The 24,452-nt window shown below is 43.2% G+C and overlaps 1 long non-coding RNA gene across 1 annotated transcript; it reads left to right on the forward strand.

Annotated features, from left to right (window-relative positions):
- The first annotated feature begins 5,697 nt into the window (after window positions 1–5,697).
- On the forward strand, window positions 5,698–15,450 carry LOC120395703. The gene is made up of 4 exons (XR_005592745.1): window positions 5,698–5,906; window positions 11,820–11,862; window positions 14,821–14,890; window positions 15,347–15,450. It is a non-coding gene; the product is annotated as an uncharacterized LOC120395703 (long non-coding RNA).
- The last annotated feature ends 9,002 nt before the right edge of the window (window positions 15,451–24,452 follow it).

Genomic DNA, 24,452 nt, shown 5'->3' on the forward strand with positions numbered 1-24,452 from the left:
AATTTAAAATCTCCACTCCTCTTTGTCAGGTGGCCCTCTGATCAGTCTCATCACATGATCAGTCCTCCACCATGTGGTTCACTGCCTGATTACCAGTCCACTTGAATACACTGTTTTTTCTGGGAAGTAACCAGCTCTTTGTCCAAGGGGGTTTCTATGTGAATAGAGGATCATCAAGGTTTAACAACCTTCCATTGTTAAATGTGTGTTCCTTGGAATTTCAGTTCAGCACGAATGTAAAAAGAAAATTGAGAAGGCAGAGAAGCCCCACCTTCAAAATGGAGTTTATAGTGTGACATACAGAGAGATCATAATATTAAACTGGATTTTATAAATGGTACCTAGAGAAATTCCCTGACGGAACTCCAGGGTGTCCACAGGCCCTGCTGATAAACTCCTCCCCCTCCAGAGGTGCAGCAGGGCTAAGGCAGGGTCCCCTGCCCTGGCTCCACCCTGCTCCTGAAAGTTGCAGCATGTCCCTGCGGCCCCTGGCTGGGGTGGGAGGGGCAGGGGGGTCTCCACACACTGCCCCTGCCATGAGTGCCAACTCAGCAGCTCCTGGCCAATGGGAGCCTAGGAGCCGCTGCCAGAGAGATGTGCCGGTCGCTTTCGGGAGCTGCTTGAGGAAGTGCCGCACCCCTCACCCCCTCCCACACTCCAACCCCCTTCTCCAGTCCAGAGCCCGCACCCCCTCCTGCACCCAAACTCCCTCCCAGAGCCTGCATCCCAACCCCCTGCCCCGGCCTGGTGAAAGTGAGTGAGGGTGGTGGAGCTTGATATGAATATGACATAACTGAGATATACTCTATGCAAGATGGCCTAGTGAGATATCATTGGAAAGGTTATGATTTACTGAATGTGATTATCCAATTTGTATGCATGTATCTAAAGTTAGTAATATGGACTATGCAACCATTACAACTGGGTGTATATTGGGAAGACACCCACCAGATAACAGGCCATCAAATTTGATGAGCCATCAGGAAGGAACAACAAAACCATGAAGATACTAGGCTCTCTCCCTCTTAGGAGGCATCTGGGGATGTAACTGTGACACTACTAGGTCAGGCGGTCTTGTCACCTGATACCAAACATTCCCTGGGACTTCTTGTAACTTTCCACTAAAGAGAAGGAGGGCCAAGTTTGGGAAACAAAGGCTTCCTGCCTTAGGGATAGCTCAGTGGTTTGAGCATTGACCTGCTAAACCCAGGGTTGTGAGTTCAATCTTTGAGGGGGCCATTTGGGGATTGGCCCTGCTTTGAGCAGGGGGTTGGACTAGATCATCTCCTGAGGTCCCTTCCAACCCTAATAATCTATGAATCTATTTAAGGGTGGGGAGGAAGGCAAATGGGACTCCTCCTCTCCATGGCTGTCTGCCCAAGAAGAAAGCAACCTGAAGGGAAGGTGTTGGGGGAGTCCAGACTGAGACAGGGGTCCAGTATGAAAAGAAATATAACTGAAACTCTGAACCACAGAAACTTTGCAACCTGCCTAAAATAACATTTAGGGTAAGAAATTACATTTTGTAACCTGTTTCTTAAATATATTGAGCTTAGCTTTTGTCCTTTGGTTTATTTCTCAGTAATCTGCTTTGTTCTGTCTGTTATCTCTTATATTCACTTAAAATTCACCCTGTGTAATTAATAAATATATTTCTTGTTTATAACATAACCCTGTGTGTACGATGCATAAGTAAAGGAGGAGAGGGGGGTCACAGGCTGTGCATACCTTCCTCCACATTGAGGGAGGAGGTGGATTTCATAATATATCTTTGGGTCTGCACTCCAAGGGAGGTAGACACCTGAGTGAGCAGGCAAGTCTCTTAAGCTGAGCCTTCCCAGAACTGATCTCAATGTCTGCTTCATTCTGCAGTTTGGTTTGGCCCTGTCTCTGTGTGTGTGCTGGAGGAAGCTTAATAGCTTGGCTCAGCAAGACAGGTAAAAAGGGTGCCCACGTTGGCATTACAGGCAGGCTCAGTGGTATCTCAGCACATCAGATGGCATCCAAATGGGGGCAACCTGCCACAGCCTCAATGCTGAAGTTCCTAACTTTAGTCTCTAGAGTTCTAGGTTCCCAGCCCAGCCCTAGATGCCTCAGGTTGGGAGCCCACAAAACTGAGACAACCCTAAGTTAGTGGGCATGTGACAATTTTGTCCTTGATCTTCGTGTCTCAATTTTCCTTTTTGCAAATTGGGGAAAACAGTACTTACCAGTTTTAGAGTTATTGCATATTTTATTCTGATTTTTCCTTGTGAATTTAATAGGAAAATTGAGATTTTTGATGAAGAGACAGAAGTGAAAGCTCCCTTGTATTAAATTCTTTTATTTCTTTTCATGGTAATCTATATAGTAGATATATAGATTTTTGGAAATCTATATAGTAGGGTGTAGCAGGGTAGTCACCTCGCTCCTGCCTGGAAGGGTTTAAAGCAGCCCAGGAGAGGGCTGTGGCAGAGAAAAGCTGGGCTGATTGGAAAGCAGCCACAGCTGTAGCTAGTGCAATCAGAGCCCAGCTGGCCCTTATAAGATGGCAGTGGGCCAACAGCACAGATAGTCTCTCTAGCTGTAGAGGGAGATGGACTTGGTTGCAGGGACCCGAGTAGAGGACCTGAGTGGAGCAGGGCTGGGAAAAGGCAGAGGAGCTGGGGAGGCTCCAGCCTAGCAGAAGGCCAATAGATTCTGGGGGTTGCAGAGGGCAGCTCATGGGTAGGCAGAGGCAGCATGTCCAAACCCTCCTTGCCAGTGATGAGTGGTTTATACTGGAGTCTGCCCCAGGAAATGGGGGCTAGTTGGTGACTGGCAGTAGCCCACAACTGATGCAAGGTGAGGATAGAGGGTTGGGGGTTCCCCGGGGAGGGGTGACCCTGAGAATGAAGGGTTACTGCCAGGGGGCAGCACCCCAGATAATGGGGCACCGGGTCCGGGAGGGACACGAGGGCCAAACAGCAGCGGGACACCGGTCTGCAGAGGGTGCTCCGGAGGCTGGACAAGCTAATTCCCGGAGACAACCAGCAGGAGGTGCCGCAGGGGTGAGTCCCGCATCGCTACATAGGGATTCTCCCTCCAGTCTTTCATTCCGTGATACCTTGCAATATAACTAACCAAAGAAAAGACAGCATGAGGAGCTCTTCCTTTTCTTTGGATGTGGCTATATACTTGATTCATCAATCCTTGGAGCCATTAACCAGCTTTTGAACTCTAAGCAACTCAGAACAAACTGTAACTAGAATATCTGGCATAAACAAGCATCCAGTAGGAACATTCCCATCTGTTATTCTATGTGTTTGCAATTGTAGAGAAACATAAACAATTACACTTGAATTTCCCTTCTGCATCTGTGTGTTCAGAAGAATGCTCTGGTTACAAAGATGAGATGTGATTTGGGGGTGGGGGAGAAAGACCCATTGCTATAGTCTAAACATGGCAGCTTCTCCTAACACTTGTAAAGAAGTCTATTTCTGGGGTTCATGGACCACCAGTGATTTGTGGAGTCTTTCTCAGAGGTCTGCAAAGAGAAACCAAGCAGGGAGGGACTAAAGTGTTGACCATGAAAGGATTTTTCTCTTGCAAGAACAATGGATGCTGTAAAGAGGACATGGATCCACTTTTTTATTATTCAACAAGGTCAACAGTAACATCCTTAAGATGCATTGCAGTAGAAAGAGAGAACCTGAGGGGTTGCAGAGGGCAGTCCATGGGTAGGCAGAGGCAGCAGGTCCAAACCCTCCTTGCCAGTGATGAGTGGTTTATACTGGAGTCTGCCCCAGGGAATGGGGGCTAGTTGGTGACTGGCAGTAGCCCACAACTAGGACTGTGCTTCGTCAACAATAAACTGGCCGAGTGCTTTTGCTACTAAACGGTGTTTGTGGTTTTCTGGGGAAGTTCTATCAGAGCCTGCTGTACAGGCTGTCTGCCCAGAGCCAGTGCAGTGTGCAGAGAGAACATGCACACGCAGCCAACAACTGACGACATGTGGGGACCAGTTGTTACCTTCTATAAAACTGTTCTATCCACTGTATCAAAGGCATTTTGGAGATCTATAAAGATCATATATAGCAGTGACTGCCATTTGATTGACAGTTCTATGATGATATTTAGAGCTTACTAGTAGATCTAGACATGATTTCTCCTGTCTGAACCCTGTATGTTCTTGTAACTTTAAATCTACTTTCTTTGTTATGTGTAAATTCCTTACCTGGTAGTGACAGCAGTTGAATAACTCTCCAGTTTTTACACTGACTTAGGTCTCCTGTCTTTAGCAGTTTTACTATATGACCCGTTGTCCAATCATTTGTTCCCCCCTCCCCCTTTATCTTTTGTAAGAGGCCTATCAAAATGCCTCCTGGTGTTCTTCAAGTCTGCCTTAAGAACGTCCGTTTTAATTTGATCCTTTCTACTTTTTAACCAGTTGACTGCCCTTTCTATTTCTCCTTGGGTGATAATCCTAGTTCAACATCATGATCTTCTTCCTCTATATCTGAGTGATTCGCCACTGACTCACTATTTAGTAGTTGACTAAAATCATGCCTCCATATATTTGTTTTGATGTCTTCATTGTTAAGTTGCCCTCATTCTCTTGAACTGGTTCATTGGTATTTATTTTTCTTCCTGACAACTGTCTAATGAAGTCTTCATGTCTTTGTGCTGCAGTGGTCTGTGCATCTGTTGCCATTTTGATTATAAAGCCTTGTTTGTCTTTCCTAGCATTCTTTTTGGCCTCTTGGATCTTTGAGAGATTCCTCATGGAGTCACTGTGTCTGTGTTCTAGTTCTTGCTTGATTTAGTTCATTTAATTTTGAATCTTTCTTCTATTTTCTGCCATATATGCTCAGTGTGCATTCACTGTGGTGTTTTTTCCTGAATCCCAGCACTTCTTCACAATGTAATGAAAGTTTCCTTTAATACTTTCTATTTGCCTTCTACTGTTCCATCATCTTCATCTTCAAGCACCTAGTATCTATTTGCTAGCACAATTCTAAACTCTTGTGTTGCCATCTTTTTTAGCTTGGTGATGTTATAACGTGGACATCTGTTGTTCAGATCTCTTTTTTGTTCTTATTTTCATTCTCAATTTAGCTACCACTACTACATGGTCCTAGAAGATTTACTACCACCATTAAAATAATAAGAAACCCATGGCTCCAGTAAAGATCTGCGTAATACTCTCATTTATCTCTGGTCTTTATTATTTTATTTCTGCCTTCTCAGACCTTCCAAGGTAATTTTTTGTAAAGGTGTAAGCTCTCTAAGTCCAAACCAAAGCCCTGGCTTTATACAAACAACCCCAGATTTTGGGATGTTTGGGATCTGGATTCATATTTTTTAGTTTCAACACATTGATCCTAGTTTACCTAAAAGAGTCCTATAAAGATAGGTAGTACTTTCTTTCTGATTCAGTGCCAATATGTAAGGGCAGCCATTGGTGGAGTCAGAGATGATCTGGTTTGCATAAGAAATACTAAACTGACATATACTGTATCACTTCAATTTCTATACCTCCATATATATATATCTGGTACATCTTATATCTGTTCTAGAAAAATATTCACAGACATTTTGTGTGCACCTAGAAAATCTTTCAGTTCTGACTTTGGACCTTAACATAGCTAACCTGATACAGCATCCTAGACTGAGATATGATTGTACTAAAACTGTGATGTCATAATCCTGAACATTGCATTGCTAAGCAAGAAGGAACTGAATCTTGTGCCACTAGCAACTGAAGCTGAAGCCTTAATTTTCTGCTACAATATACTGACATATTGGTATTCATAAAACAAAGGGGACACACGCAACATATTTTGGTTAAAATCCAAATTCTGTAGCAAAGGAAGTTTACTGAAGAGCCACACTGTTACTCATTATGCAGGTGACATTAAATGTCAGAACAGTGATGCAACTCGGAAGTGAGTGTAGCTTTTTTGTTATTTTGTTTTGGCTTTGCCATGACCAGGAGACCTAGAATAACCTACTTCCATGGGTTATGAATAGTTGGAATGCTGCCTTTGCTTCACTGGATACAGAAATAAGTCCTTTAGAAGGATTTGTCTTGACAGATTATAAAAATCAAGATGAGGAAAGAGGAGCCTTAAAATTCCACATATACTGTGGGGAAAGAGTGGGGAGTTGGCTTTTTTTGGTTTGGGGTATGTTTTAACAGGCACTGTCCTTTAATAAAATTCATTCTTCAGGGCAGAAAATCTCCCAGAGAACAGGAATTTAAAGGTTCTAGGATTGTTGGATGCCTTGGTAGTCACAAGACTGAAGGCTAAGGGCTTGAACCCAAATTCGAAGGCTCCCATTGACTTCTATGGACTTTGAATTGGGCCTTAAGTGGCTTCATTACTGCCCTTTTCTCTTGTTACCCTGACTTGATGTTAGGCTGTAAGATTAATTTATGTATTATGTGCCAAGGAACATTAAAATACTTTAAGATAGTAAAATAGAAGCTATTAAAGCTGTAATGCAAGTAGGGAAACACAATAATTTGTATAATAACTGAGGTGGGCTTGATAATAATAAATAGAGGCCTATTGTAGTTTAATAGTTAGCCTAAGTAGCAAAAGGGTTAGTATGACTGTGTAACCTAACGTTATAAGATTTAGCAATATTTTGCAGTGAGTACCTTGTGACACACACACACACACACACACACACACACACCCCACAATACCATGAAATAATGGATATTTGGGTGGGGATAGGGGGTGATTTGTAGTATTTGTAACCATGAGGTTAACCACATTAATGTATTGGAAATCATTGGGAAATGTATTAACCGAGTATTGATGCAGAACCCCGATTATGGGTACCCGGATTGCCATATATGCATAAGGGGCCAAGACTTAAGTAAAATATGGTCATGGCTATGTAAATGTATGGAAAAGGGAGCGCACATGTTCACAAAGTGGGACACTGGGAGTGAATGAGTGGGCATCAGTTCAAAACACTGTCATCTCTTGCAGTGCGCTTGACTGACTCTATGCTTCTAGTGGCCTCCATAAACTTGTAAATATGCACAAGGTTGTAAGTATGTCAACACTGGGAGATTGCTTTATCTTGTACCAGCCAAAGGCTGCACGATCCAGAGGGTCATTTTGCTGTACTTTACAGACTATATCTTAGTTTCTTATTGTTTCGATTATACTCGTCAGTACTAACTAAAGCTCATAAAATCTGTGTGCATGTCACCAATCTCAAACGCAAATAAAAGTTCTTACATAGCCAGCTGAGTGGTGAACCTGTTGTTTATGATAAATCCATTTGCACCCTAAACTAATCCAGGCTGAAACCTGCTATTGTTACATAAAGCTTCCCTAATCAGGTATCTAGGGATTCATCTGGCCCGAGGGAATCTCTTAATACCATGTTACCAGCATAGCAAGCCTAGCACCACCCCTCTCTGGTTCCCTGCTCCCAGTGTATCATGTGGAAGGGGACATGGCCAGAGCACTTCAAAGTTTTACCTGAAAATTATTTATTATGTTAGTGGGTGCAGGTCTGTTGTGCTAGGCACTGTACAAACACAGTAGCAGGCAGCCCTTATACCTTTCAATCTAATTTATGTGCTTGTCTCTTTAAATTTTGCAATGAGAAAAGCCTGTCTCACAGCCTCCTCTATTCTTCCTGCTTTCTTCCTGGCCTCCATATGCAGTACACCGGGTCATCAGCCTCTCCTTGATGTGCTGTAGCTATTCTGGAATGCCATAAGATGCAGCAGAGGAGATGGCCACCTGAGGACCACAGGCTGTCTCAAATGTTCTCGGGTGCTCTCAAGCAGCAGGTCCTCTCGCCCCTAGGCTCAGCTCAGCTACCTCTATCCCACACTGTCACAGGATAAAAGGAAACCCTTTTTGTCTCTTTCCCGGAGGCTCTTGCCTTCCCAAATCAGAATGCCTGATAAGGTGTAAAGAATGCAATGTTGAAATTCTTGAAATGTTATCAAATGCTGAAGGAGGAACATGGAGCCCTCAGTACCTGAACTGAAGTCCTCACTGATAAACTTACAAATGCATTTATTTGTGTGTGTGTGTGGGGGGGGGGGGGGCTAGGTCTGCAACTGTATTCTGCTAATGATTTGGAATGTAAAACTCAAAGGTGTTGTAGGGTATTTTAAAAACACTCTTATTTGCATCCCTCAAAGTATTAGACATCATCTTGTCAGGGGAAGTTACAGAAGGAAACATTTGCATAGATATTTCAATCTAAGGGTAAGATCAGAAATATAACTGTCATAAAAAGGGCAACTTTGAAGAAAGTAGGGAGCTATTTTCTGATTTTTCATATCATTGATAACTTAAAAGTAGATTTCTTTTTTAAGCATCTCAGTTTTTCTTCCCTTTTTAAAACTTTTTTTCTTATCTCTGGTCACCAGCAGCTCACATTAAAGTATTTTGTCTCATGCAGGCTGCTGCTTGCTTTGGGCTCCTGCAGCCCTCTAAAGTGTTAGATAATGTTTTCACTCCTCAGCCACGAGGCCGAGAAGCGATATTCAGATGAAGTTAAATTCTAAAATGTAGGGGACAAGATATTTTGCATTGTGTTTTTTTCCCCTTCTTTCTCATGGGTGTTTTGATAGGTGTGTTGCTAATGAGTTCTTGTCTATATGCTCACAAATATGTATACAGATGCAAGCAACTTGGACTTGCCATTGGCCAGTCAGGTCATATATTTACATAATCTTGCCACTTTATCGTAAAGATTATGCATCAGTCTGGATTCTGTGGATCATATATAGGCAGGAAGCTGGGATCATATTTTATTAGTATCTAGGCAGCCTGCATTTCAGCCTTCATATGTCCATCTAAGACTAAATGGCACAGGAAATACCATATGAGCTACAGATATAGCCAGATATCATTGACAGTATCGGGGGGAAGGAGGGATGAAAGAGGAAAGGAAACAGGCCATGCAAATTAGAGATCATGTCTGCTGCTCCCTAACAGGTGAAAGCCAACAAGAGTATATACTTTCTGACTATCCTATAGCAGATTATATTAAAACTACTTGGTTTAAAAATCCCACTCCTGTTTTTACCTGCTATTGTTACAAATAGCCCCTGAAATTACTATAATTAAAGTAGATTAAAGAAAAAATCTCTCTTCAGTTTGTCTATTTGACAGCACCTTGTGAACAGTCCATTGCATTGTTTCCCCTGCATAGTTAGTCCAGTTCCCCTTTGGTTTGTGTGGGTAGTTATTTGTTCCTGGTATTGCCCATCATGTACTAGCTCGTTTTCAAACATATGAGAAAACACAGTCCCTGCCTCAAAGAACTTAATAAATGCAGACTATTGGCTGAGGCTCTTAGAGGCAGCTGTAGAACCTGACATGTCAACTAATTTTTTCAACGCTGACAACTATTCAGGTTCATGTTGGCCCTTTAACTACGATGTTTGTATTACCTAAAAAATATTCTATGTGGATCCATTATCAGGAGGGTGTGATGGTTCTTGGGGTACCAAGGAGTGTGAGTCATCTTGTTATCTTCCGGCCTCCAGCAAGAGGGAGACTTGCTTGTGCTTAACTGTCAGCTTCCTGACACCCCCAGCCTGTTAGCCACCCAAACCATCTCCTCCAGACTATGCCAGCCCTTACTTTGCCTTGTAGGTTAACAATAGCTGTACCTCAGTCTCCAGTTCCCTTTGAAATGTTCCTCTGTAGTGTCCAGCCCGATCTCCACTGAACACTCACAGAAATACCAGGTCTGCTGTCCCCAAGGGAACAGTGTAGACACCAGGTTGTAAGATTCAACTCAGGATCAGCACCTTGTTTACTAACACAGCACTGAGATATATGTATAATAAAAACAATACATTTATTATCAAAACTTCAAGAGATAGTGAGCAAAGATAATGGAAACAAAAGGTTCACATATAAAAGAAAATCATAACATGCTTTCTAGAGACTAACCTTAACTGGCTAATCTCCTGTCAAAGGAAGTCTTATCTCACCCAAAGTCTTTTGCAGCATCTTCCACCAAAGCAGGCAGAGATCCTGTTTTCATGAATGTAAACGCGCTGCCTGTTTACTTCCTAGGTACAAGATAAAGTGATGTCTTTTACCAAAGTTCATTGTCTGTACACAGACAGTAAGCCATTCTGTCACTTGTTTTTCCTGTATTCTGCTTCCTCCCTGTTGATTTCACATCCCCCGTTGAATCTATATGTACATGTGCAACCTTTGGGTTGGCTTACAATACTTAATTTACAGTTGACCGTCACAAGTGACAGAAACCTTGTTTGTCAACTCTGCCTATATAGAGACTTTAAAACACATCTTCAGTATAAATACTTGACTCCTTACATAGTATCTGTACATACATTTCACAATGCTATTAATGACCAGTGTGACCCAGTTCTCATATGACATTCTTTGAACCAGAATATACCAGGATGAGGATATTCTTGTAACTCTCTAGCCAGTTGGCATTGAGATGTTTCTGGGTCTCACAGGGTCTTTGGAAATAATAGAGCAGCATGATATTGAGGGAGATTGGTTTATAGCAATAAGGATGAAATATGTAGCCTGCATATTAATTTTTTTACTAACAGAGTTTTAGAGCACAGCCTGCAGCTGATGGTAAAAATTTGAAGGGGCGGGATTCTGATCTCATTTTCATGACTGTGAATCTGGAAGCTGGCAATGGAGTCATTCCAGATTTGCACAAGTGTAAATGAGATAAAATAGTTGCCTCTAAAGTATATTTTCCTCTCAATCTTCATGCCTAATTTTAATTAGCCTCTTGATGTAGATGGGTAACTCCTATTGCCTTTAATGAGTTACACCTGCTCATCAAGGATGGAACAGACTTCTGTTAATGGCAAACTATATTCATGGTGTGTAATGCAAAAAAGCCTAAGAATTCTTCAGATCTGATTTTCCAAGTGTGATGAATAAATACAGCAGCTATTCCATGGAAAATCTGAGGGAAGGGTATTAGTAATTCATGAATGATCTGGTCCATTTGTGAGCTCTAAAGCCCAGAATTCACTGTAGCATAGAGAACATCAAACAAAAAACCCAACTGACTGTCATGCATTTAAAACAGGGGCCTAAAGGCTTAATCTTGGCTAAAAAAAACCCCAAATATTCACTGTGATTTAGTGAATGAAACTAATGGATGAAAAAGTTAAAAACTCGCTAGGAAATATGTTGAAAGATGAACATAAAAAGGCAGAATTACAACTAATGCAAATACAAAAGGATTATCAATGACAGTGAAATTGGGATGTGTACAAAGCTGTTCATAGATCTCAAGATTCATAGTGATCATCTAGCCAAGAGGTCCCCTTAGGAGGGTGCACCCTCCTACGGGGACACAGAGTAACATTCAGCACCCGGGCCAACCCCCATAGGGGAAAAGGAGAGTGTGACTCCCAGCCCTACCCCAGCCCCAGCCATGGCCCTGGCTCCCGGACATGGGCCTGTCCCCATCCCCAGCCTTGGCATAGCTCCACACCTGGCTGGGGGCCTGACTACTGGCCCCCGCCCCCAGGCTCCCTGCAGCTCCATTCCTGGCCCAGGGCTGAGGCTGGGGGCAAGGCCAGGCCTGGCTGCTGAACCCCAGTGCAGCCCGGCAGCAGCTCTGCTCCCACCCCCACCCCCAACCCCTGGCTGAGGCCCAGCCTCTGCCCCCTTACCCCTGTTTGCTTGTCTCCTGAACATATTCTTTAAGTTACTATGTACGTCTCTATTAGTTCCATATGCAGAATTCTTGTTAGCAACTTACTGTGCACATGTAAGAGATGATTTCCCAAGGGAATGTGGTCTAATAGAAGATATTACCTCACCCACCTTGTCTCCCTTAATTCCCAACAGAATTGCTTCACATTTGTCAGATGCCAAAGAAGACAAAGTGCAAGTAAGTGGTTTTCAGTACAGCAGTTCTGAGTGCCAAAATAAGTACTGGACCTGTTTCCTTAACAGGTAATGGTTGCTCTGATAACTCAGCCAAGTTTCAAAGTTTACCTTGGAGCTAAGAGCCACCTGGAGAATATTTAAGCTCGGTGTAAATTTCCTTCGTGAAGTTGCATGCACCAGTGAACAGAAACTTGGAATGAAGTGTGCAAGGCACCATCAAGCTAAGGCCATAGGCAGTGGTATAATAGGCCACGGGAGGCTAAGCTGCCCCTAGTGCAGCCACCACCGCCAGACACCAGGCTGTGGGTTTTGGCGGTTTGCATGGGCTGGGCGTCCACCAGAGGAAGTTTTTGCTCGTTATTATGCCCCATGCAGGTTCCGGGGCAATGGAGGAAGTGGTATCTGCTATTCAGCTTCCTGGTTCATCAGTAATCGACTGGGACTCCAGAAAGATTACTGATGAACCCTTGAGTGCAGATACTGCCTCCTCAGCCGCCCCGGAAGCTGCATGGGGCATATAAAAAGCTCAGGTTCTTTGGGAAGAGCTTTTGCTTTTCCTGCCGGGTGTCTTGGGGTCTCAGGAGGGGAGGCGTGGCGCAGCTGAGGTGGCTTGGGCTGGCCCGGGGCTCCTCTGGCCACGGGGGGATGGGAAGTGGGGAGACTCAGAGCTCTGGCCAGCCCAGGGCTCTGGGCTCTGGCCCCAAGGGCCCTCTGGCAGGGGGATGGGGCAGAGCCGGGGTCTAGCTTCTCCAAAGTCAGGGGCGGCTCTAGAAATCACGCCCCCCAGCGCGCAGCGCGCGCGCTGCACCGCCCGGTCCTGCGTCCCGGGTCCCTTCTTCCGGGCTCGGTTGAGCTCCTGCTGCTGGCGGGGGCGGGGCGGACGAGTGACCTGGAGAGTGGACCTGCCGGACCGGGCGGCGGCGCGGTCCGTGGTCCGGCCCGGTCTGCCCGTGCATGCCTGCGGGCGGAGGTCCGGCCGCCAGCCAGGCCGCCGCCCCGCCCCCTCGGCAGCGCAGCGGCGCCGCAGGTCCGCCCTCCCGCCCCCCCCGGCGGCCGCGCCTCCCTTTGCCGCCTTTTTTAGCTTGTTTTTTTTTTGCCTAGAGTGTGTGTGTGTGGGGGGGGGTCCTCCCACCGCCCAGGCTTAGGGCTGTATTCATGGGTACTTGCCGTACTGAGGTAGGCTTCCCCCTCTGACCTCAGCATGCAGCGGCTAAGCAGTGACACACACATCCCACGTTCGCGATACAGGAAGCCCTCCCCTTGCAAGGAGACATTTATAGTCAATGTTTTATTAACACAGTTATTTTACAATTTCTTCTGTAAATCAATGGTGTGAATTTGATTCTCACAGCTATAAACCAGTGCTAGTCCTCTTAATTTTTTTAAACATAGTACAGTGTATACAAAGCTATACTAGACCCTGCAACGTCTATTGGTTGTTAAACCTTTTCACTCATGGTGTTGTTATGAACTCTGTACTGAACATATGGTTACAAGGTGTGCTCTAAGCTTTACCCATACAATGCCAAAAAAATTAATGTGACTGTATTTGAAATGCACTAGATATCTAGTAAGCCGCAGGATCAAGTGACCTTTAACCCTATACCAATCAGCATACGTTCATTTCTGAAGGTACAATGAAGACATGTTGTTTACTGAGTTGCCATGAAGTAAAGTCAGTAGCTATACCATGAATTACTATTCTTTCTATCAGAGTTAATGGATAGTTATTGTGAATTGTACAACAAAAGAACTACTCCCATTCATGGCCCTGAAAATTGAATATTATCTCTTCACAGTATGACACAGAAACCTCCACTGATGTTAGCTTCAATCACACACAACCTTTTCCACCCAGGCCACTATCTCAAAGCACTACTCCCTTTTTAATCCAGCCTCTACTTGTTTATTCAGCCTAGCTTGGCTGTAATGTGATGGTTCTGGAAGTTGTGAAACAATCCAGCCACACTTTCAAACATGAAGGAAGAAAGAGATGTTTGTTCGTTACCTTCTGCTGCACAATAAAAATAAGCTCTCTTGCTTTTTGAAGTGTATTTGGAGTAGATAGCTTCAAGACTGATCATATACCTGAAGAGCAAGAGAGGTATGAATCAATCCCAGCAGGAATTTATTACTTGGTATACTCCAAAATACTCCAAAGAATTAGATATCTTTTAAATACTGCACAGCATTTTTCAGTGGCTCGGTAAACAGCTTGCATCACCGCTGTACTTAGAACTGAGTCAGAGCTTCATAAATTAGAGGTTACTAAACAGCATGAGAGGAACTAGGCCTTCCTGTAGCTCAGCTGAGTAAAGAAAGTGACTTACCACTGCTGGAACTATGTATCTTTTTGGCCTTATCTTCACTAGGAGAAAAGATGTATTTTTTTAAAACCCATGTTAGCTACACCCATCAGCAAACATGTTAAAATTACAACTTGTTTTTCTACCCTAGGATTTTAACTTTATGTGTAGGTAACACGGGTTAAAAACACACATTTTTTTCCTAATGTAGATACAGCCTTCAAGTTTGAAGGCCAAGTACCACAGCCTTGGAAAATTCCAAGAGCGGTTTTTGCCTTTTTATCTCTAGGTAACCAGTGTAAGGCCTTGATTTTGCTCTGGGATCTGCTCATATGACACTATGTATGTGTGAAGAAAAAGGGACTCTGTGGAGGAGGAGGAGGAGGAGAAGGTCTATGATAGTAAATTTTGATGTAATGTTGGGTGATAAAACTGGCGCAGGTGAGTTAACAACTCAAACCATCAGTCAGTGACATTATTAGAACAAATTGTGTCCCATTAGCTGGCACCCACAACTGTTTCACAGGAACTGAGAGCAAGTCACTGGTTCCCATCAATATTGCAGGAGTTTGTCACTGGACTGAAGTAGCCCGTGATATTTTAAATGGACACAAACACGCCTACTGCTCATATCTTTGGCCTTTGATTCCTAGAGACTCTTTGCCTTGGATTAAGCAACAAGAATCTGGCCAAGAAGCATCAGAATGGCTTCATGAATAAAAGGTTAATTTAAACAATTTTCCATTTCTTAGAGAACAGCTGACTTGTACTTCCTTTATTATTTTACTTTCCTACCTGTGTCTTTCATTTGTCTCTACATTTCAGAAAATCAATTTCCTCCTTTCCTTAACACTAGTTACCGTGGCTGCGTAATCATCATCTAGGGAATGTGCTAGCCCAAAAGCCAGCACTTCTTGGAACACAAACCCAATTACTAAGTGAGACATTTACTGTTTGAGGTTCTTTTCTCCCCTCGAGTTGAGAACTGAGCTATTGCCAAGCACTGAAAAAATATTTGCTTCAAGCCCTTATCCACCTCTGGTTCTGCCTCCATTGGAGATAGGACCAGCACAATCATGGCAACTAGAAGAGCTGTTTCTGACCATCTTATTATTGTAAGTTTTAGTAGACTCCCTTGTTTTTTTCTGATTATCATGAGAATGTCTTGCTTTTCTACAGCTTTTTCCGCCCAAGGAGCTGAAGACACTTTACAGGAGTTAACACCCATATGACACTGTTATGGGTTCTATTCATTTTACAGCTAGATAAATAAAGGTACAGAAAAGTTTGTGACTTGCCTGAATTCCATGAGTCTTAGTCAAAGCAGGGAACAGACTCCATCAGCCCTAACTCCCCAACCTCTGCTCTTAGGGCTCATGCTACATGCTTCCTCCACCCCAAATTGCTGCTTCATGCAGGAAGATTGCTCAGCCAACACTTACCGGTATTTTCTCTCAGAGTTGAAAACAAAACTAAAAACCTCAGGAGACTAATGCAAACAAACCTGAAACCACATTATATGGGGAGGGGAGAAGGGGTGACGAGGCATTTTGCCTCTCTCAAGCACAGTGCCTCCAGGAGAGCAGCCACTACTGCACCCCACTCCCCCATCCCCATGTGTACCGGCACCCCCCACTTCTATTCAGCCACTGTCCAGTCTGTCCCCGCCCCACTAGCCTCCCTTAACCCAAGTCCATGACCCCCCAGAATCCCCATGTGCCCAACACTATCTGTCCCCCCATATCCCATGCCTCCTGACCTGGCCAACAGACAAGGCCAGCTCCAGGTTTTCTGCCACCCCAAGCGGTAGGAAAAGAAAAAAAAAAAAAAGCTGATTGGTGGCAGTGCAATTGTGCTGCTCCATTCTTCAGCAGCAGTTTGGTGGTGGGTCCTTTGCTTCCTCTCTTCCTCTGTGGTAGCACTTTGGTGGCAGCTCAAAGAGGAAGAGAGAGACTGAGGGACCTGCTGCGCCTGGGTGTGCTGCCCAAAGTGGATGGTAGTGCTGCCCCTTTGTATTGGCTGCCCCAAGCACCTGCCTAGAGCTGGTCCTGCCAACAGACTCTTCTCTTCTCTATCTGGAGCTGAGGCTCCTCCTGCTCAGAAGTGGCTGATCTCTGTTCTGGTGCCACAGCAGCCCCTGGTGGGTGAAAGGCATAATTGCAGCACCTCTCCAACAGAATGTATGTTGACCTTGAATTCTGCATATGTGCAGTGGCACAGAATTTCCCCAGGTGTAGAATCATAGAATCTCAGGGTTGGAAGGGACCTCAGGAGGTCATCTAGGCCAACCCCCTGCTCAAAGCAGGGCTAATCCCCAGACAGATTTTTGCCCCAGATTGCTAAATGGCCCCCTCAAGGATTGAGCTCATAGCTCTGGGGTTAGTAGGCTAATGCTCAAACCACTGAGCTATCCTCCCCAGGGGGAAAGTAGATAGTGCAAATCTGCTGGGAAGCATTCTGACATCTGGGGGATTTACAGGGAAAGGGATTCACATCAGGGAACATAACCTAGATTCAAATGAGAGGGAGTTTCTGATTAAAGTGTTTCTGATAAAACTCTGTTATCTGTATTTGTGCTGTGTGTTGCCACATTTTAATGTAGTGAATTTAGGATGAACATCACCTTTCATTAACTTTTTGTTTTAGAGCTGCTGGCAATCCAAGGCATCCCAGTCTTCCTGTATCTCATCAGCAAAGCAGTCATGTGCACCTCTAATCACAACACTGATCAACCTAGACTTTTGACAGTAATGAAATTCCATTAATCACAAACTCTGTTTTATTCCATGATTTTTGTCCTCTTATCCCAAATGTCCTGCTACATATTTTAAGCTACTTATCACCCTTCCCCACTTTAAATCGTAAGTTTAAAGGAGGAAAAAAGACTCGTCCATTCTTCTTATGATGAGTAAAAGGAGGCTTGTACTTTTCTTAAAAGTTTTTTTTTAAAATATTAGCAATTTAGGTCCCGTGTAACCTAAAATACTCTATAGTTAATAGAGAACTAATGAAATGACATAAGAGTGGAGAGAGAGTAAGTTCAGCAACTGAGAAGGGAGAGGATCTTTATTCAGACTGTTCAAAACTTCATACTTTGTTTATACTTATATAAAAACTAACTTGCTGGAGAAAGAATGTATTGGTTTAAAAGTCAACATCCTTCCCCTTCAATTAAGGTGTGAGAACAGAAGCAGTTCCCAAGTGCTTTTATTTTTGGTGGAGAATCTCCATGATCTCCAGGGTTCTGATGTGGGCATTTGGGGAGTGTATGGGAGTTAGAGCACATACTTTGAGTTAACATGAATGTTACTGCATGCTATTAAACGAATAATACCAGCATGAATAGACATCAGAGTCTGAGAGTAACTATTTGCATTGAATGACAATCAAGGTTTGAGGTGTCTGCTGGGGTGGGGCAGAGAACAAAAGTTCTATTCACATTCCCATGTTGTTTTGGACAAGTGCCATTGAAATGAGCTAGTAAAATTTAAAGTAATTCCCTAAAGTCTATTTGCAAAGGGGAGATAGTCCCCACTCCAGAGAGCTCATGCCTCTCTATCTTCTTTATTACGTGTCTATAGGACCCTGGTTTTAGATTGGGATTACTAGGAGCTAGATCAGAGATGACTGGTGCCTGCCAAAAGTGGGGGGGAGAGCAGAATGAGGGCAGCTGACTTCAGCAGAGTTTCTGAGCATGCTCAGTCCATGTGAGTATGCTCAGTACAAGCCAAGCAGCAAATCGGGGGCGAGGGGGGGGAGAGATGTGATCCTGCAATCCTCCCAGCCCCAACGTGTCACCTCTGTAGACGATGTTGAAATGAAAACGACAAGCACCATTTTGTGTGTGTATTGCAGAGGTCAGAAATAGAAATGCTGTCAAATTCTTATTTGATGTGATAACTACATAAAGTTACCCCATTTTTGGCAGACCTTATTCCAGTTCTTTCTAGGAGATCAATTCAGGTCTAAAAATTTAGGGCCTACTTTGGCAAACACTTATGCAAGTGGATAATTTTATTCACATTTGTAGCTCTGCTGAAATCAATGGGATTGTTTGTGTGAGTAAAGTTATGTTTGTGGGATTGGGCCCTTATCCCCTGCCCTTGCTGCCCTTTAAGTCAGTTAGCAAAACTTCACAAGAATAATATAAACAAGCGGTGACTAATTTGGTAATAAGAATTTCCTAAACCTATCACTCTATTGTTAGGTTGGCCTACAGCAGGCAAATGTACTTAACTTTAACAGCAAGTTGTTACATGGTAATCACTAGTACTTGTTTGCTAGACTGATAATTTGAGACTGACAGCTCTCTCTATTCCATGTCCATCATTGCAGGCCTCTAAGACCCTGAATTGATCTGTCTGCTTTGATAACTCTGCTCTTTAAAACGCTCTTGTTTACACAAATCATATTCTCCAAGCTCTGCCCTATTTAACAATCCCTATCTCCCGCTTTGGACATTGGTGTGGGGCATTTAATTTTGAATGACTTTGTTGAGGCTCCAATAACCTATCTTTTGGAACAAGGTTGAAGCCTAAGTTTTTTCTCAGGAAAATGGGAAACGTTGATCTTGATTCTTACAATGGTGTAAATCGGAAATAATACCACTGAAGTGAATGGAGTCACATAGCTGCCTATCTATCTATCTGTGGCCTGAAACCAAAACTCTTCCTGAAGGAGTGGAGTAGGCATTTTGTCTCTTGCAGACTCATGGTAGATTGTGTGATGTTCACTGACAGCTGACCCAGCAGACACAAGATGGAGAAGATTGATGACTTCCATGAATAACCTCTCAAATGGGGCAGAAAGGAAAATCCAGATACATTTAACTTGCCACTGAGACAACCACTGATAAATATAAATAGAAGGCAGCCCTGGAATGCTAGTAATGACATGGGAAATCAGGCAAACACCAGAGAAACCGTGGTAATGAATTCTTCCACCCCAATCCGATTTTATATTGCTTCGTTAATTACTGTCTGAAGTAGCAGTATCATGGCTAGCAACCGGTCATCTGTGAAAGAGGTCCACTTTTAGGAATGCTGGAAGATGGGTGGTTTAATTGAATTTTTTTGAAAAATAAAAACCTTAAACATCTAAGCTGCCTGTGAAGAGGTTTTATTTTTCTTTTCACTCCCTCCCTACATTCCTCCTAGTCCTCTTGCCTTGCTGCTCCCTTCATCTCTATCTCTCTCACTTTAACTTGTCTCTTGCATGACAAGTAGTTGTTATACTCTGCAGACTCCTACCTTGTAATTGGTTTCTTCTCTCTATAAAACTGCACACAGAAGAAAGCTATAAAATAGAGGAACAATTCTCACAAATTGCATAAGAATGGGTCAGGAATTACACGTATTTAGAAAAAGTTACAAGTGGAAGCTATTTGTCTTTTGAACTTTTAATGCTCAGAGAACAGTAAAGGATCTCAGAAAGACACACTTCCATTGGTTCTGCTGTTTGCTTTTAATAAGCACTACACAGTCACAGTGTACCAATAAACAGCTTCGTCAAGCCACGCAGGCGCATCCATTAAAACTGCCGTGACATCTTCAAGTCAGATACCACAAATAATAGGTCTGTACAGAGGGATTCTGAACAAATGGATATAAATTGGTCATCAACAAGTTTAGGCTTGAAATTAGACAAAGGTTTCTAACCATCAGAAGAGTGATGTTCCAGAACAGCCTTCCAAGGGGTGTTGTGTGTGTGTGAACCTAACTGGCTTCAAGACTGAGCTTGATAAGTTTATGGAGGAGATGGTTTGATGCTGCCTACAATGGCATGTGACTGTGACTGCTCGTAGTGAATATCTCCAACAGCCAGTGATGGAACACTAGATGTGGAGGGCTGAGTTACTATAGAGAATTCTTTCCCAGGTGTCTGGTGTCGGGTCTTGTCCACATGCTCAGGGTCTAGCTGATTGCTATATTTGGGGTCAGGTTCAGATTGCCTGAGACCTTGGGGGTTTTCCACCAGCCTAGGGCAGGGTCATTTGCAGGTTTAAACTAGTGTAAATGGTGGATTCTCTGTAACCTGAAGTCTTTAAATCATGATTTGAGGACTTCAGTTACTCAGCCAGAGGGTTGGGGTCTATTACAGGAGCGGGTGGGTGAGGTTCTGTGGCCTGCAATGTGCAGGAGGTCAGACTAGGTGATCAGGATGGTCCCTTCTGGACTTAAAGTCTGAGAGGCTATGAACACACTATAGGCAGAGCTCACAGTGCATTGCTGAATGAGGGGAATGGCTTCTCATTAGAAAAAAACATAGGCAATCCCAGTCATAATAGTAGAACACTGCCAAGCACTGTGTTCCCAGAGTCTGCTACCAGAATTTGCAGGGTTAGGCGGGCTGTGAATAGCATTTGAAGAAAGGAGCAAGCACTTTCATGCTTCAAACCGAAATGAAAATGGCAAGTTTGGTTCCGGTTTGCCTACTTTTTGCAATCTTTCCCATTAGAATAAAAAATAAATGTTTTTATTATGTCCTGCAGTAGTACTCTCTGTCATGGTGTGCTAGACAACTTCGACACCTCCATTCCAAAAAAAAAAGAGCCAGACATGAAGAATAACTCATTGATTAACGGGCCATAAGATTGTGATCTTTGAATTATTTGTGGCTGTGATATTTAGACTCCTTCATAGACGGTTTATGTTATATGCACTTCCCTCCTTTTTGTATGGTTAACTAAATGTATAATGCCTTGTCTTTTGACATCATATTTCACTGCAGCAGACTGTATGCTACTAGATATTGCATGTCTAAAGACCATTTGACTTTCCTAGACAGGTGTGAAAATCACTCTGTTGAGGATCTAAACAATCTCAGTTGTGGAACTAGTGCTCTGCCTTTTCAAAGGGAACCTCTTCTCATCAATGATGGAGAATGACACTTCCAAACAATGAGCTGACCTTTCATAGGACACATACTGCTAGCCCCTGATTAACTCTATGTTAATACTTCTTCTTAACATCTCCTGTGGCATAGGAACAGTGATGGGGACATGGCATCTACTGTAGAAGGAAGAGATAAAGGCAGAGTGGAAGCTCTAGAACCCTTCCACCACGACATCAAACCCTATATCACTGCTGGTGCAAGGATGGAGGAACATGGGAGATTTAAGTTCTTTGGGGCAGGGACTCATTTACTGTATGTTGGTATAGCATCTAATACTATGGAGTCCTGACCTGGTCGAGGCCTCTGGGCATTACCCCAATATAATGTTTAATAATAATCAGAGCAGATACCTTGGCATAGGCCTCCTGCCTCTTTGTGAGAAAGGAAAGGAGCCACAGCTACCACTATTCTGAAACTGACTATTCATAAATCATTTTCCTTCATCTCCATTGTAGTTACCACAGGACACTTGAATGTTGGAAGCTGGTGGAGTGGATCAGCTTGTTCAGTAACAGACTGCATCTACTTTGCATCTACTTTGCATCTATTTTGTTTTTCTTATTATAACAAAAATTTGAGAAGGAAAACTTGGCTGGCAAGTTTTCCTTCTCAAATTTTTGTTATAATAAGAAAAACAAAATTTTAAAAATGGTTTTACATGCATCTAAAATAAATGGAGGCAGGGGGGAAATGACTATCTTAGGGTACAACTATCCTATGGTCTGAGTAGAGAGCTAAGTCTTGGCTCAACTGGAAATTAAAAAATATTAATCTTTCCTGTCCCATCACAATTTATCTGCAGAAAATGTAAATCTAACATGAATTACTTAAACCCAGATGCTAAATCCTCTTGTAACATTTGTAGGTTTAATAAGCATCCAGCAATTCCTATCTTTGAAATACCTGGGTTGGAATATCTGTTAACTTTCTTCATTCCCTGAACTGCAGCACCTTAGCTATACTGACATTTTACGTCACCACTCTGACACACTCTTTAAGAGTTTCTGTTTGGTTTAGTCTTGCTACCTGATGTTTCTTTGCCCATAAATACCAGTTCCTGCATGCAGCAGCCTGTTACTTACTCCTGAGTTTATGGTAGGAAAGGAGTTTGGAGTTAATTAGATAAGTTGATCCCTGGCATAGCTCTGCTAAAGCCACATGAGTTAACACCAGGGTTATACTTGGCCCACTGTAACAATTTGACATGAGACAAATCATGCAATGTATCACTGTTGGCATGAAGCCAAAAAGATGATGTCATTGCTGCATTACCGGAATCCCTGCTGCAATATGCACTGATTGCAGAGAGAGCACAAATGAAGAGAACAGTGTCTTGTTTTGCTAGTTTAAGGGGGGCAAGCCCATTTGAAAAGAGCCCTCTCTCTGATGCATTCCAGCAGTAGTCATGTACCAAAATAATTGACAGAAGCCTGCAGATCAAATCTGAACAGCAGCAAAATCTTAATAATCCTTCAGTGAAATATTTGATCTCCAAAGTGTTGGGATTGTAGGACTATTGATCTATAAATTCCAAAACAGAGGGACATAATTCTGAAAAACTAAATGTTTTGAGGGTCAGGTAGGTCTCCTTAACACACATTTTTCTTTGCTTTGAAGATATGTTTGGGATTTCTCTTAAAACAATAGCAGAGAGTGTGGTAGGAGTTGTGGTAAGGGTGAGATTGGGGAAGGTTTCAAGCAGAAGCTCTACAGTGAAGTAGAGATGGAGACGGCAGCTTTAGGGATAATTATTCTAATTTCCTTATTCTTACACTGCATTCCTTTATTCTAATAAAGATTGTTATTTTGTTAGAAAAAAGCAACTCCTTCTGTGACTCTTCACAGTTGTCACAAGACACTAGTTACTTGTTTCTTCTCAAAATCTCCTGACCCTAGTTACGTGATTATTCTAAAAATCTGAAATCTCTAGATATGTATTTTATGTGGTCATCTGTTTCTTTGTACTGGTTGTCTCTCCTCTGTTTATAGATTTCTCCATTCTCATGGAGACAATTAGTGTCTAGTTTTTCCCTTCACACTGATACCAATGGAGTTCTAATGGATGCTACTACAGTTTGAAGAACAGGAGTACTTGTGGCACCTTACTCCTGTTCTTTTTGTGGATACAGACTAACTCGGCTGCTCCTACAGTTTGAGAGTCTTAGTCAAACTGACATCAAAGCACCCGTCTCCTACACTTGCATAGCTCCCCAGTAGTCAGTTCTGCATAAGCCTCTTCACACTCAGCATTATATTAGGAGGAACATGAGTATTGTAATGTTATTTCCCCCTTTTGTTTATGTCACTTGCAAATAATAGCATGAGTTGAACTTTGCAGATCTGGTCGAGAAAGGTTAGTGATCTTATTGTGGCAAGTGGATGGATTCCAGAGAACAAAACAGAGGGAGGAGTGAAGTGAGGGAACCTGTCTTAAGGGCTCATGCAGTGGACTAAAAGGGTGTTTGTTGTTGGACAAATGTACTTACGGGGTTAACCAAGAATCTTTTCTGAAAGCAGATATGCTGCAGTAGAGCACAACAAAATTCTCCTGCCAGTGAGTATTTTCTTCCTTGCTGATCAGATATCATCATCTTGCCATTAAAGAATAAGGGCTAGATTGTGCCTTTAGGCACAGCTCTGAGTAAATGGTCATGCAAAAATAGCACCATCCCAGGAGTAGCCCTGGAAACCATTGTGCCTCAGAAAGACACCTCTGATTCTCATTTCCCTCTGGCTTCGGAGCAATAATAATTTACTGTTGGCCTTTACTAGAAGAAAACTGACTCCTGGTTGTCAGCTCTGCTATAGTGGCTAGTACTGAAGAGGGGAGCTGATCTTCCACTCACTTGCTCGGAGCGGTGGAGAGTGACTGAGTGCACAGCCACCCCTCAAGGTCCAGGTAGGCTATTCAGCGATGTAAGGGGTTTTCTTACTCTCCCTTGCTCCCCTGCATGGGTGTATAGTTCAAGTCACAATCTAGCCCTAAGTGTGTACAATAAAATACACAAGTGTGCCCAGTGGTCTTCCACCTGCTATTTCACATGGCAAATGTGTGCTGTAGATAGCTGTACCTACAAACGGGTTACAGTAGGGGGAATGGTGGGAGGAGAGCTGCTCCCACCCCTTGCTAAATGATGAACAAGAGCTTCCCCTCCTCTCCCTGGCTTGGGTAAGGAGTGCTTCCCTGATGCTTCCTTTCCTTGTTGGCTGATGCCGTGAGAACTGACCTTCTTGTTTCAATCTACTTTAAACACAACTGACAAATGTGCTGCTCATTCATTTTGGCGGATCTACTGAACCTGTCGTGTGAGGGACTACAATGGCCTGCAAGAAGTTAGTTAGTTTTTAGGTCACAGCTTCTCAACCATTGTCTCAGTGTTTTTACCTTAAG

This window comes from Mauremys reevesii, linkage group 1 (genome assembly GCF_016161935.1).
Source record: "Mauremys reevesii isolate NIE-2019 linkage group 1, ASM1616193v1, whole genome shotgun sequence".
Lineage (NCBI taxonomy): Eukaryota > Metazoa > Chordata > Testudines > Geoemydidae > Mauremys > Mauremys reevesii.